Source organism: Lepidochelys kempii, chromosome 18, assembly GCF_965140285.1.
Source record: "Lepidochelys kempii isolate rLepKem1 chromosome 18, rLepKem1.hap1, whole genome shotgun sequence".
Lineage (NCBI taxonomy): Eukaryota > Metazoa > Chordata > Testudines > Cheloniidae > Lepidochelys > Lepidochelys kempii.
Window position 1 is genome coordinate 18794385 of NC_136397.1, and position 12526 is coordinate 18806910.

A 12526-nucleotide genomic window follows, 5' to 3' on the forward strand; every position below is an offset into this window, starting at 1 on the left:
GTGCCTGTGGAAAGCTCTGGGGCCATAGGTGCTGGAACTAGGGTTGCTGTTGCACCCCCTGCCTTGAAGTAGTAATAACAACCCAAATACCTGGTTTCTGCCTTCAGGACATCCCGATCTAGTACCGCTGCTGGGGCCTGATTCTGTCCCTCCCTTCTCAGTGTATCCTGGCCCACACCTGACACCATCTTCCCCTCGACTCCTTGGCGTGTTCTACAGGTGCCACATTTCCTTTTGTTTCTTGCCACACCTTGATTCCAGTTCCCAGCTTGCCCTGGGCGGGATTGGATGGATGGAGAGTGTGGGAAGGAAGTCTGGTGGCGACGAGGAAGGAATTAACTATTTTGAAGGCAGAGAGGATTCCAGGACAGTAAAAAGAAAAGGAGTACTTGTGGCACCTTCGAGACTAACCAATTTATTTGAGCATGAGCTTTCGTGAGCTACAGCTCACTTCATCGGATGCATACCGTGGAAACTGCAGAAGACGTCTTCTGCAGTTTCCACGGTATGCATCCGATGAAGTGAGCTGTAGCTCACAAAAGCTCATGCAGTTTCCACGGTATGCATCCGATGAAGTGAGCTGTAGCTCACGAAAGCTCATGCTCAAATAAATTGGTTAGTCTCTAAGGTGCCACAAGTCCTCCTTTTCTTTTTGCGAATACAGACTAACACGGCTGTTACTCTGAAACAGGACAGTAAAGTCTCTCCTAGTTCCAAAAGGTTAATACATGACTCTCGGGTGGCTGGGCGTGAGTTGCCCTGAGAGAAAATAGCCCTGAAGGAAAGAAAGGAGGAAGCTTTTTACTATTGCCCACATGCTGTGAATACTCTGCAGCACTTTCTTTCCCCTCATAAATTCCCATCAGACAAGCCCTCCTTCTACCCCTACATGGAAAAAGAGTCCTGTCAGGAGTGGCCCAAGGAGGGAGGAGGTGCCTTTCCTGCCCTGTGCTGAGGTTTGAGCAACTTTGCCCTGCTATAGATAAAGGAATGAAACGTCCCCTGCCTCCATGCACTCAGGCATGGTGCCGTCTCCTTGAACTTTTCCCTGTGAGCTATAGAGATTAATGCCCTCATTCAGCAGAGCATGTCCGGAAGTCTATCCCTTTTCTGTCTAGTACGTAAGTGTTTTTGCTGAATAAGGATGATCTTAAAGTTAAATGTGAACTTAAATGCTGTGTAGAAATGAGGCCCAATGTGGTTGCTTACAGGAGGAAGGCAAGAATAATGTACTGTTGTTTTGTAATGACGATGAAGCTAGACAGCGTCGTAGTGAGGGCTCGGGTGCTATTGAATCTATACGCTGCTATGGTGAGAGACCATTGCCAACCAAGATTTTTACTGTAGCTGAAGAGGAACTCCCATGACCACTGTTTCCTCTAAGCTGTGCGTGTGCACACAGATCCTAAATCCCACGCACACGGTGAAACACTGTGCGCATAAAAATTTGCACAGAAGCACAATTTGCACAGAAATTTTTTGCGCACATGACCTGTCAAAAATTTGCACAGAAGACATTTTTTGCTCACATGGACTGTCAAAAATTAGAGGGAACATTGCCCATGACCCTCCACACCAAACTTTGAGGTCAGTGGTGTAAACATGATCAGATGCAGCCCAGAAAATCAGATCAAAGTGATACCAAACAGATCAAAGAATCATAGAAGGTTAGGGTTGGAAGGGACCTCAGGAGGTCATCTAGTCCAACCCCCTGCTTGAAGCAGGACCAATCCCCAATTTTTGCCCCAGATCCTTCTTTGAAAGTCTGATGAAGATTGGACATGTCCAACATTAGGGTGAGTTTTAAGCTTTATTAAAGAAAAATCATGCATCCGAAGTGAGCTGTAGCTCACGAAAGCTTATGCTCAAATAAATTGGTTAGTCTCTAAGGTGCCACAAGTCCTCCTTTTCTTTTTGCGAATACAGACTAACATGGCTGTTACTCTGAAACATGATAAGAAAGTTGAATTTCAGCTCCTTTTGCCAGAGGTCTGATACTGAGCTGCATTTCCCTCTCCTGATCCAGGTCATCAGACCAGACTTCCTTCTTGTTGGTTTAATATTCCTGCTAGAAACTAGCAATAAACAGTAAAGTGACAACTCTTAGTGCAGTGAGGAGCCATGCTTTTCTCTCAGTTACAGTGGTGTGTGCTCCTAGTAAACCCACTGAAAGCAATGGGCTGGGGTCACTGAAAGCAAGTGATGCTGGGGTCACGGATCTCATTGTTTCCAAGGGATTACTCCAGATTTACTCCCATTTAATGAATCATTGCTGGAAACAGCTAATCGGCAACTCTCTCTTTTTGAAATCAAGTGGCATTATTCACAATCTCAGAGTTAGGGGGCAATGGAGCATTCATGTGTTTCTTTTTAAATTAAACTTAGTTATGTCAAGGATTACCTTCCTTTGCAAAATGAGTGAAACCAATTCACTGGCTTACTGTGCATGGCAGTGACTTGCTGACTCATTTACTTGCAGCAACAGTCATGATTTGAAAGTGCCTTCAGCCCGCGGTGGGGAGAAAGGGCCCATTCTCAGAATCTGACACTCCTTTCTGACACCCCCGTCAATGGCTGCATTTTATCTTGGTCAGCCTTTCACCACCCTAATAACATTAAAATACAATTTAAACTGCTGCTGTTCTTTATTTGCTATTCAGGCCTCTGGGAGCAATAAATCAATCAAGGGCAAGGAGAAGGCTTAAAACACACAAGCATACCCTCAAACTTCCAGTGACTGAGGCTTAGTCCTACAGAATGTGTGTGCCCGCACGTGTGTAGGAAAAAGGGCGGGTGGTCAGCAGTGCTCTCTCTCTTTCTGACAAACAGCATTCCAAGGAAGAAAGGGCACACTCAGGCTTTTTCCATCGCTTTACTCAACTGAAGACTGTCAAACATGCACGTTCCCCAGACCTCTGGTGTTTGTGGGCATGAGCAGTGGTACGCAGATAGAGATGGCTGTGAAGAAATAACAGCTGATTTGACGTGTCCCCATTCCTATTTGCGTGTTGATAGACCAAAGTATAAATCATCTTATGACGCAGGTGGGTCCAGGCCCCAAGTCCTAACTTCTGTCAGGGTTAATAATTTGTGTATGGATGTGAAAAGGCAATGCTTAAAACATCCGGATTATGTGTGCCCTGCACCTTTGACTCCTGGGATTTTCTCTGCCTTCAAGAATTACAAGCAGGGGTTTTAGACAAACAGAGCTGTTCTTTCTGGCAGGCAGAAGGACACTACATGTGCCTAGAATGGCAAGTGTAGTACATCTGTCTCCAAACGGGGCACTCTCCCACACCCACCCCGGCCAACGAGTAAACAGGTGTTTTGTCTCCTGGCTAACTAAATACGTGGACCCCCCCTAGTTAAACTCTATCTCTACTGATGCCAGGAGCAGAACTTCTCTTTCCATGGCATCATTCAGCTTCCAGTGATGTATCTACAAGCGATGATAACACTTTACTGTGCTCCCCAAATAATCACCAACTTTTGCAACATGCCTGGCTGGCAGGTTAGTCAGTATCCTCCCTATTTTATAGGGGGGTGGGGCGGGAACTGAGAGGTAGTGCTGTTAAATAACTTGCTCAAGGCCACACAATGAGTTGAGACTTTTCTATGATGGAGGAGGGGTTTGCACCAGCGTAGCTATACTGATGTGCAAACTGGGAAAATGTGGGCTGGTACAAGTCACTTTTTTCACTGGTGCAGCACATCTATAATAGGTGTTTGAACCAACAGGGCTACATCAGTGCAAAAATGCACACGAGTCTGTAGCGGCAGGAGTTAATGGCCTTCAGACCAGAGTGTGTGTGAATCTCTTTCTAATATGCCTTTCCTTCTGGTGAATCTACACATTGCCCTGGCTACCTTCCTTTTTCGACACTCCAAGAACTCTGCTTGCAAGACACATTCAGTATTTCACCATCAGCAAATGGTGACCTTTATTTAGACTCGAATGAATTAAAGTAAGCAAAATAGGGTGGTATCAGCTGTAAACACATTTTATTCTTTCTTCTGTTCTTTTCATTCAAGATTTTATTCAGCGCTTTAAAATGACAAACAGAAGTTCTGAAGGTAATGAGTCTGGTCTATATCACAAAATGGTAGGAGTCTTACAACATGATGCAAATGGCGTGCTCATAAAGGCCTGGCCAGATCAGACTATTTTCTATCTAGAAATCGGTAAACAGAAGTTGATGCATCCCATAATGGAAATCGGGCAACTAGACTGGAGTATTGCATTTTTTGTTTTCCCTTCCCCTGCATTCAGAGATGTGGTGTGCACAGTTTTAACAAGCCAGCCTGGCTTATCTGTGCTCTGGTCCTTTAAGTAAGAATTCTTGAATGATGCACAAGAAAAACACGATGTGTAGCAGCTGGCTGGCAGTCATCTTGGAACTGAACAAATCTAATATCCTGCTGTGTCTATAACATACTTTTTGTATATAATGAACCTCATGCAAGCAGATTACACTGAGCATGTAGGTAACTCCATGTTAGTGGTTATTTGGGAAACATACTGCTGAGAAGCCATTTTCTGAATATAGCAAAAAATGCTGTCAGGATCTCAACACAACAAACAGCCTGTTATAATGATAACCCCTCATTCCACAGGCCTGTCCTCTTGGGCTTTTTCCGTTGTGATCTTGAGATAACAGAGTTAATGACTCTATATAAACACCCCCTCTAGCCTTCATGTCAGATAGGTCCTGGGTTGTTTAAAATACCACTAAACTGTGCATATGTCAGAAATTCCTTTTTCACAGGTAAATTGACTTTAAAAATGTCCAGTTGATTGACTTGGTTTTGTAACTTATTTGTACAGATGAAAATTGTCTTTCCCCATAGTCTTGCTCCTTTGTCCTATGCTGTAAATATCAGGGGGTTTATTCTGACGTAGCAAGAAATGGTCGCTATAACTTTAACTATGGTCTCAGTCCATTATGTTAATTTCACACTTGTGGCTGCACTGTTTATCTCTAGATTTTTAGTGTTCTGGATCTCTGAGGCTAGAATGAAGGATTCCCCCTCCCCCATCATTAAAAACTTTATCACAGTGAATGGAAAAGAACAGAGGGATTGAAATTAATAATTTCTGTTCTGTGGGAAATTCCAGCATTTCCATTCATACATACTTAACTGGGGGAAAAAGTCACTATTTCCTGCAAAATGAAACTTTTTAGAAATTTCATTTTGGGAATATCAAAATGATCTTCTTAAAGCACTGTATTTTTAGAAGGTTGAAGCACTTCATTTAGACTTTTATATAATATAAATTAGTCAAAATGACCTTATTGAATGAAACACGACTCAGGTCAATTTTCAGTGAAATCAATGTTTGTTTGAAACATTTCAATTTTATCAAAACAGCATTTTCTGAAGGAAAACTGTTCTGTCGGATGACTTTTGACCAGCTCTTGAAAAGACCACACACAGCATTGTTTATTGGTTCAAACACTGATTTACCCTTTGTGCACTTTGCACTTAACAGTAAAATAGGTTAGATCAGTTGAGGGAAATTCTTTCTTTTTTTATATTAATAATGAAGTTGGTTGAAAATTTTCATTCTGAACCTTTTTTAAATACAGAAAATTGGCTTTTAAATTAAATGAAAACTTGAATGCAAAGTGTCTGCTTGTCTCAGAAATTTTGTTGTTGGAAAACTAAAAATTTTCAACTGAAATTTTCTCATGTTTTGGTCAAATATGTTTGTTTACCAAAGATGGAAAATTTTGCTTTCAGGTTTTCATTTTTTTGTCAACTAAGTAAAATGTTTTGATGAAAATTTTCACAAGGGGGAAAGACCCATTTTCCAAGCAGCAATAGTTATTAATGAAAGATCTCTCGGAAATATCCATTATTCTTCCTTTCTTTCTGTTCTCCCATGCTAGAAAAATTAGACTTTTTTTTTTTCTTCTATTCTCCAATCTCTTTCGTGAGTCTAATATTTTGCCCTCTATCCCTTTGCTGATTTCTTATCCTCTTGTCTCTGGCTCATCTGTAGAGGGCATTTTATCTTTTACTTTGTCACACCTGTGAGTCTACAGTGTTTTGATTCCTGCAATTCAATATTCAATATTTCCCTTTTGCTCCTGTAATTACCCTAAAGTGCTGCTGTTTTTCTAGCTCCCAGTCCTTAAACATGCCATGTTCTTTCTGTTTCTTGCTCTTATTCTATGTCTTATCCCGTTCCAAGCATGTGGCCTCCACCACCTTTTCACATATTTGCAGCCTTCCTAAATATTCTTGCAATAATTTCCTTTAGTCCAATGGACACTTGCCCACCGGAGTCAAAATTGAAGGTATTTGGGCTTCTTCCCGAAGGAAGATTCCTAAACTGGGTGTGTTGCCTTCTGGTATGTAGCCTTGTATGTATTTTTAATAATATTTTATATGGTTACAAGAGGTCAGAGTAGACAGAGTATTCCTTTTTTCTTATCAGCCATCACTTCTCACGTCCAAGGATTAAATCCAAAAGAACCTGAGTTTATTGCCTAGGAAATCAATTTGCCGCCTTTCTAACAGCTTGTGCCCATCCTTGCTTTTTGCAAACACCTCAGTCAGTAAGTAGCCATCACTCGTGCAATCACATTTCTGACTGCTTTTCCTTTGATGCATCGTTTTTAATCTGCTTTCTTTAACTGCTTCAAGGACTACAGGAGAATTGTATAAACATGCACCTTCGTTGTCCTTAACTGCAATCCAAACTGTCTCTGTTGCATCAGCGAAAACATTGAGTATCTCTCTCTGCACAGGTTGTGCCCTCTCCTTAGAACAGCCAGCCCTCCCCTTGCAGTGGCTCCTTGTCATGTTGGTCTGCTAAGTCCTCAGTCATTTGATCTGTTATTAAAGAGAATAGACATAGATGAATGCAACACCCTTTAAATCCTTGTAACTCTGGTTCATTAATGTTATGTAGGCTCTTAGTGCAAGGGTGAGAGTTTAATGTTTTTCTGTGTTGTTCCTTTGCCGCCTTCTCCTACACTCGGAGTGGTTGATATTTGCAAACCCCCTCGTTTCCACCTCTGCAGGGCCAGATTAACCTTTTGTGCGCTCGGCGCCAAACGTATTTGTGGGCCCCCATGGGGCAATGGAGCATAGTGCGGGGGGGCCAGGGGTATGGCATGGCAGGGGTGGCCCCTCTCTGTCCAGCCCAGTGCAAGGGCACTATATACAAAATGGTAGTTGCCAGATTCACACTGGCCCGCCCGGCCCTGTGCTGTCAGCATGCCCCTTCCTTTCGTGGGGCTAGCCATGCCATGCCACACCACACATCCCACCCCCCCGCCCAACACCGGAACACCCCCACCCCCGATTCCCTATGGCCAGAGTCCTCCTGGACCCACTATGCCCAACGCCGCCCCCCCACCGACCCTGCCACAAATACACAGCACCCTGCACACCACGACCCCTGTCCAGTGCCCCCCTCCCTACAGCCCCACCACAACTGCCCAGCACCCCCCACACAACCCCTACTCCCTACTGCTCCAACACACACATCTTCCCCACCCCCTCACAGCTCAGCACCACTGCAGGTCCCCCAGAGACCCACTCCGTCAAGCCCTGCCTCCTGGCCCCACTCATCGGCCCTGCTGGGAGGCGACTGTGTCTGCCGGGCTGAGCTGCCAGTGCAGCCAGGGCTGGTCCCGGGGTGGAGAATCAATCCAGCCCCCTGGGAGTGGCATGATCAGCCACGCCAGGGCCTGCCCCAGCCAGCCTCCCTCAGGACCCACTTGCCTGGAGGGGCCCAGCCAAGCCCCCCCACACTGCCCCCCATCAACTGGCTGAGACTGGCCAGGCTTCTGTACTAGTCCCAGGTGGCTCAGCTCCAGGGAGACAGGTGGGGCCACACAGGTGGTGGGAAGCAGAGACTGTCGGGAGCCGGAGGTGCCCTGCGGTCCGGCCAGGGGGCAGAGAGAATCCTAGGATCATAGATTAGAGTTGGAAGAGACCTCAGGAGATCATCTAGTCCAACCCCCTGCTCAAAGTGGGACCAACCCCAACCAAATCATCCCAGCCAGGGCTTTGTCAAGACGGGCCTTAAAAACCTCTAAGGATGGAGATTCCACCACCTCCCTAGGTAACCCATTCCAGTGTTTCACCACCCTCCTAGTGAAATAGTTTTTCCTAATATTCAACCTAGACCACCCCCACTGCAACTTGAGACCATTGCTCCTTGTTCTGCCATCTGCCACCACTGAGAACAGCATAGATCCATCCTCTTTGAAACCCCCCTTCAAGTAGTTGAAGGCTGCTATCAAATCCCCCCCTCACTCTTGTCTTATGGAGACTCAACAAGCCCAGTTCCCTCAGCCTCTCCTTGTAAGTCATGTGCTCCAGCCCCCTGGTCATTTTCATTGCCCTCCACTGGACTCCCTCCAATTTGTCCACATCCTTTTGGGGCGGCGCAGACCCAGGAGTGGCCCGGCCCAGCCCAGCCCCAAGCACAGACACAGCAGCCCACTGGGCCTGGCCCAGCTCAGACCCAGGAGTGGCTTGCAGGGGCACGGACCCAGGGGCAACCGAAGCAGTGTGGCCCTGCCCAGCCCTAGCTGCGGCCAGGGCAGTGTGGACCTCGGCGCGGCTGGAGTGGCCCAGCCCGGCCCCAGACACAGCCAGGGCGGCGCGGCCCGGAACCAAGCGCAGCTAGAGTGCCCCTCCCCTGGCCTGAACCCAGCCCTAGCCCGGACCTGCTGGGGCCAGGAAGAGGGGCCTATCCTGCAGCCCCAACTCCTGAGCGGCCGCGGCGGGGAGAATCGCCTCTCTCTCACAGACCAGGTGTTGCTGCGGGGGGAGAGAGAGCTGGGGGAGTCCTCTATCCTCACCGTAGCCCCCCAGAACCACCTCTCGCACTCCAAATCCCTCATCCCCAGCCTCACCCCAGAGCCTGCACCCCCAGCCGGAGCTCTCTCACCCCTGCACCCCAACCCTCTCATATCACCTCCATATTGGTGCACGTAACAAAATTAATTCTGCACATGGGTGGGAAAAATTAGCGGGAACACTGCCCAGGATCGACCCCCGGGGGACTCCGCTTGATACTGGCTGCCAACTAGACATTGAGCTGTTGATCACTACCCGTTGAGCCTGACGATCTAGCCAGCTTTCTATCCACCTTATAGTCTATCCATCCAATCCATACTACTTTAACTTGCTGGCAAGAGGCCGGCTGATGGGGGCAGGGGGTGGAGAGGAGCCCTTGGCCGGCTGGTGGGCAGGCCAAGAGGAGCAAGTGGTGGGTGGGGTTGGGGGGCTGGCGGGGTATCGGGGCACAGTGCAAGCAGAGCAGGCCAGGGCCCCTTCTGAGCATGGGCCCGGCTCCATGGAGCCACTGATGCCATTGTAAACCCGGCACTGCACCTCTGTATTCTAAATCAGCAGCCAAGTAGTTTGCCATGTAAACAGCCAGACTCTTTGCTTCATTGAAGGTGAGATGCAGCCATTCCCCTTTACCATTTTCTCTCTCCCTGTTTTGATATTCGAAGGGAGAATGCTAGTGTCTGGAAGCAAACTAGAAAAATAAACAAATTGTAAAATAAATGCTTTGGGCTGTGGGGTTGGGTCTTGTGCAGCACTGTGTAACCTCACAAATCTCAGCCGAAACTGCAGGTGCACGACGGGAGGGGGAGGATTTCCATCTTGTCTGATTTCAGAGAAACTACCTATGTACAGGGATAATTTCGTGCTACAAACATTTATGGGCTAGACTCTCCGTTGGCGTAAATCAACTGACCATTCACAGATTAAAGACCAGAAGGGACCACTGTGATCATCTTAGCGTGACCTTCTGCATCGCACCGGCCAGAGACCTTCCCCAAAATAATTCCAAGTGCAGATCTTTTAGAAAAACATCCAATCTTGATTTAAAAATTATCAGTGATGGCGAATGCACATGACCCTTGGTAAATTGTTCCAGTGATTAATTACCCTTGCTGTCAAAAATGTACGCTTTATTTCCTTCATGGAGCTCTGCTTGCAACAGCTGAAGATCTGGCCCTATATCATCAGAACAAACTTTCATTAGCTCATCGCTCCTTTGTAATGTGACACTGCTGCTAGCTGTGTTGATACCATTGCCTCATAAAAGTTAACCCTATCATGGGTGCTTGAATACATTACCGCCAAACATCGGCGCTGACTCTGTGGGTGCTCCAGGGATGGAGCACACAGAGGGGAAAATAGTGGGTGCTCAGCCCCCCTGGCTGGCAGCCCTGTAAATCAAATCCTACCCCTCCCTCCCAGTGCCTCCCACCTGCCGCAGATCAGCTGTTCAGCAGCATGAAGGAGGAGCGGGGGCAGGAAGAGGCAGGGGAGGGGGCGGAACAGGGTGGGAAGAGGCAGAGCGGGGTTTGGGGACTTGGGGGAAGAGTGGGAATGGGAGCCGGGTCTGGGGTTGAGGACCCCCTGGAAACTGAGGAAGTTAGCGCCTATGTTAACAAAATCTTAAACACCCTGGATAGCTGTCCATCTTTTAATAATATTCTCCCCCCCCCCATCCATGTCTGCTCATCATTTCTGTTAGCAACTGGTAAGCTATCAGGAAATGCAGTTTTACATCCCATTTCGCTGAAAGTCCAGATAAGGCCCCAGCATCAGCTCTGCAGCATCCTTGATCACTTGTCTGTTCAAACAAGTGTCTCTCCCCCAATTTTAATATCTTTGACCTTTGCCCATCATCATCATCTCTTTATCTCAGCCCATTTCAGATGGAAACAGCTAGCCACTCAGAGGGCCAAATTCTGTTGCAGTGTCAATGGGTGCTGGTCCATTGGCTTCAGTGGAGTTTCACTGATTTACCCCAGCAGAGAATTTGGCAATATATGTCTAACCAAAACTTCTCTCCACTCATGTTAATCATGCTTGTTTTGTGGACAGCTGAATTAATGTACTTGTGAGATGAGCCTTTTCCCAAGCACATAAAGTCCAAATCGCTGGGTCACAGCTCACCTCTTATTGCTTGTCTGATTCTCTGTGTTTGCTATAGTTTGTTGAGCTAATGTTTAGTTACAGCTGAGATTTAGTTTTAGGAAATATTGTACCGGTGATATGCTGAATAGAGGACGCTGGTTAAAATTCTACCGCCAAACTGAAAGGAAGGTTGGGGCAGGTTCCTTGCCTTTGATGGAGTCATCTCTACCTCACCCTCCACGCCTGGATCCTAATAAATCCCTTCTGCTCGAAAAAGCTTATCCCGAAGGCTCATAAAAATTCTTCTGAAGAGGAAATATTTGCCTTTGGAATAGGGACATAGCAAGTACCCTATTGAATCACACCCATGGCACGTCTCCTTCAGTGTGCTGTTTTTAAAGTGGTCAGCCTATATATTTGAGGCCTGTGGACATATAGAGTCCATGCTGAAGCGCTGTCTGAGTATAGCCAGAGAAGGAAGCAGGATCCAATTGGTGAACAGACTTCAAAATCCTAAATGACAATGTACCATTTTGCATTAAGGAGCTAATCCAGTGTCCACTGATGTAAAAGGTCTTTTTAATTGATGTCAGCTAGTGTTAGATCGGACCTTAAATGTCATGTAATTTCAAAACAATGGAAGATATCATGAGTTCATCTGCCCCTGCTACTGGCCAAATCCCCATTTCAACCATGCAAGTCAGGTACTCTGAGTTCTAGTGATAATGTAGTATTTTTCAAGAACCACCCATTTCCAGATAGATGTACTTGAACAGAAGTATGTTCATCAGCTGGGTGCGCTCAGAGCGCCTTTTAATGCTGGCTACTATATTTCCCCAGATCTTTGCTTCTCTGCCGTCATGTGCAGCTCTCTGGTACATGGAGACGTCACAGACTAACGGAGAGCATTTTTATGAGAGTCCCACGTTAGCAGCATGCTGCTGACTATGCAGAGGAAGAAAATCCTTGAATCTTGGATTTGTTTCCTTGCAGAGGGAGCATACAAGCTCATTAGAAATGGGTGTGTGACGGGTTCCCCCTGGGCTGCCACTGAACCAGCCTGACTCACCAGCCTGGGCTCCTTTTACACTGTAGTGCTGTGACAGACCCTCAAGCCCCCTCCAGACACACACAGGTAGGGACACACCCAGCTGCAGCTACGCACAGATGCTGAGATCAGCTCTGCATGGGAAGGCTCAGCTAAGGCACCTCCCAGTTCCTAAGGCACGCACCCCACTCTGGAGTGTAAACCCAAAATTATACCGTCTTGCGCTGCACAGAGAACTGTACAGCATAAGCTCATGAAATTCACCCCCTACCTCAATGTGGAGGAAAATATGCAACAGCTTTTTGCCCCCCAGTTATGATGTCCACACACCTGGTTTTAAACAAAACAAAAACAAGTTTATTAACTAAAAAAGTTGGATTTTAAGGGATTATAAATGATTACCTAGTAAATAAATAAAAACTGCAAACTGATCTTAACACACTAGACAGGTAGGAGATGAATTGGCAAATTCTCACCCTGACTGATAAACAGGCTGGCAGATTCTTAAGGCACAAGCTGCCTTGGCTTTGCAGCTTGGCTTTCCCAGGTTTTCATACATGGCCTAGAAAT

General features: G+C 46.6%; 1 protein-coding gene across 2 annotated transcripts in view; it reads right to left on the reverse strand.

Annotated features, from left to right (window-relative positions):
* Nucleotides 1-6282: 6282 nt before the first annotated feature.
* CFAP74 (cilia and flagella associated protein 74) overlaps nt 6283-12526 on the reverse strand; it is a 117695-nt gene continuing 111451 nt past the window's right edge. Inside the window, exon 42 of one of the 2 annotated variants that reach the window (XR_012155532.2) lies at nt 6283-6840. The gene's annotated coding sequence lies outside the window, so the exon portion shown is untranslated. The remainder of the gene's footprint in view (nt 6841-12526) is intronic. The other variant, XR_012155530.2, reaches the window with a different exon arrangement.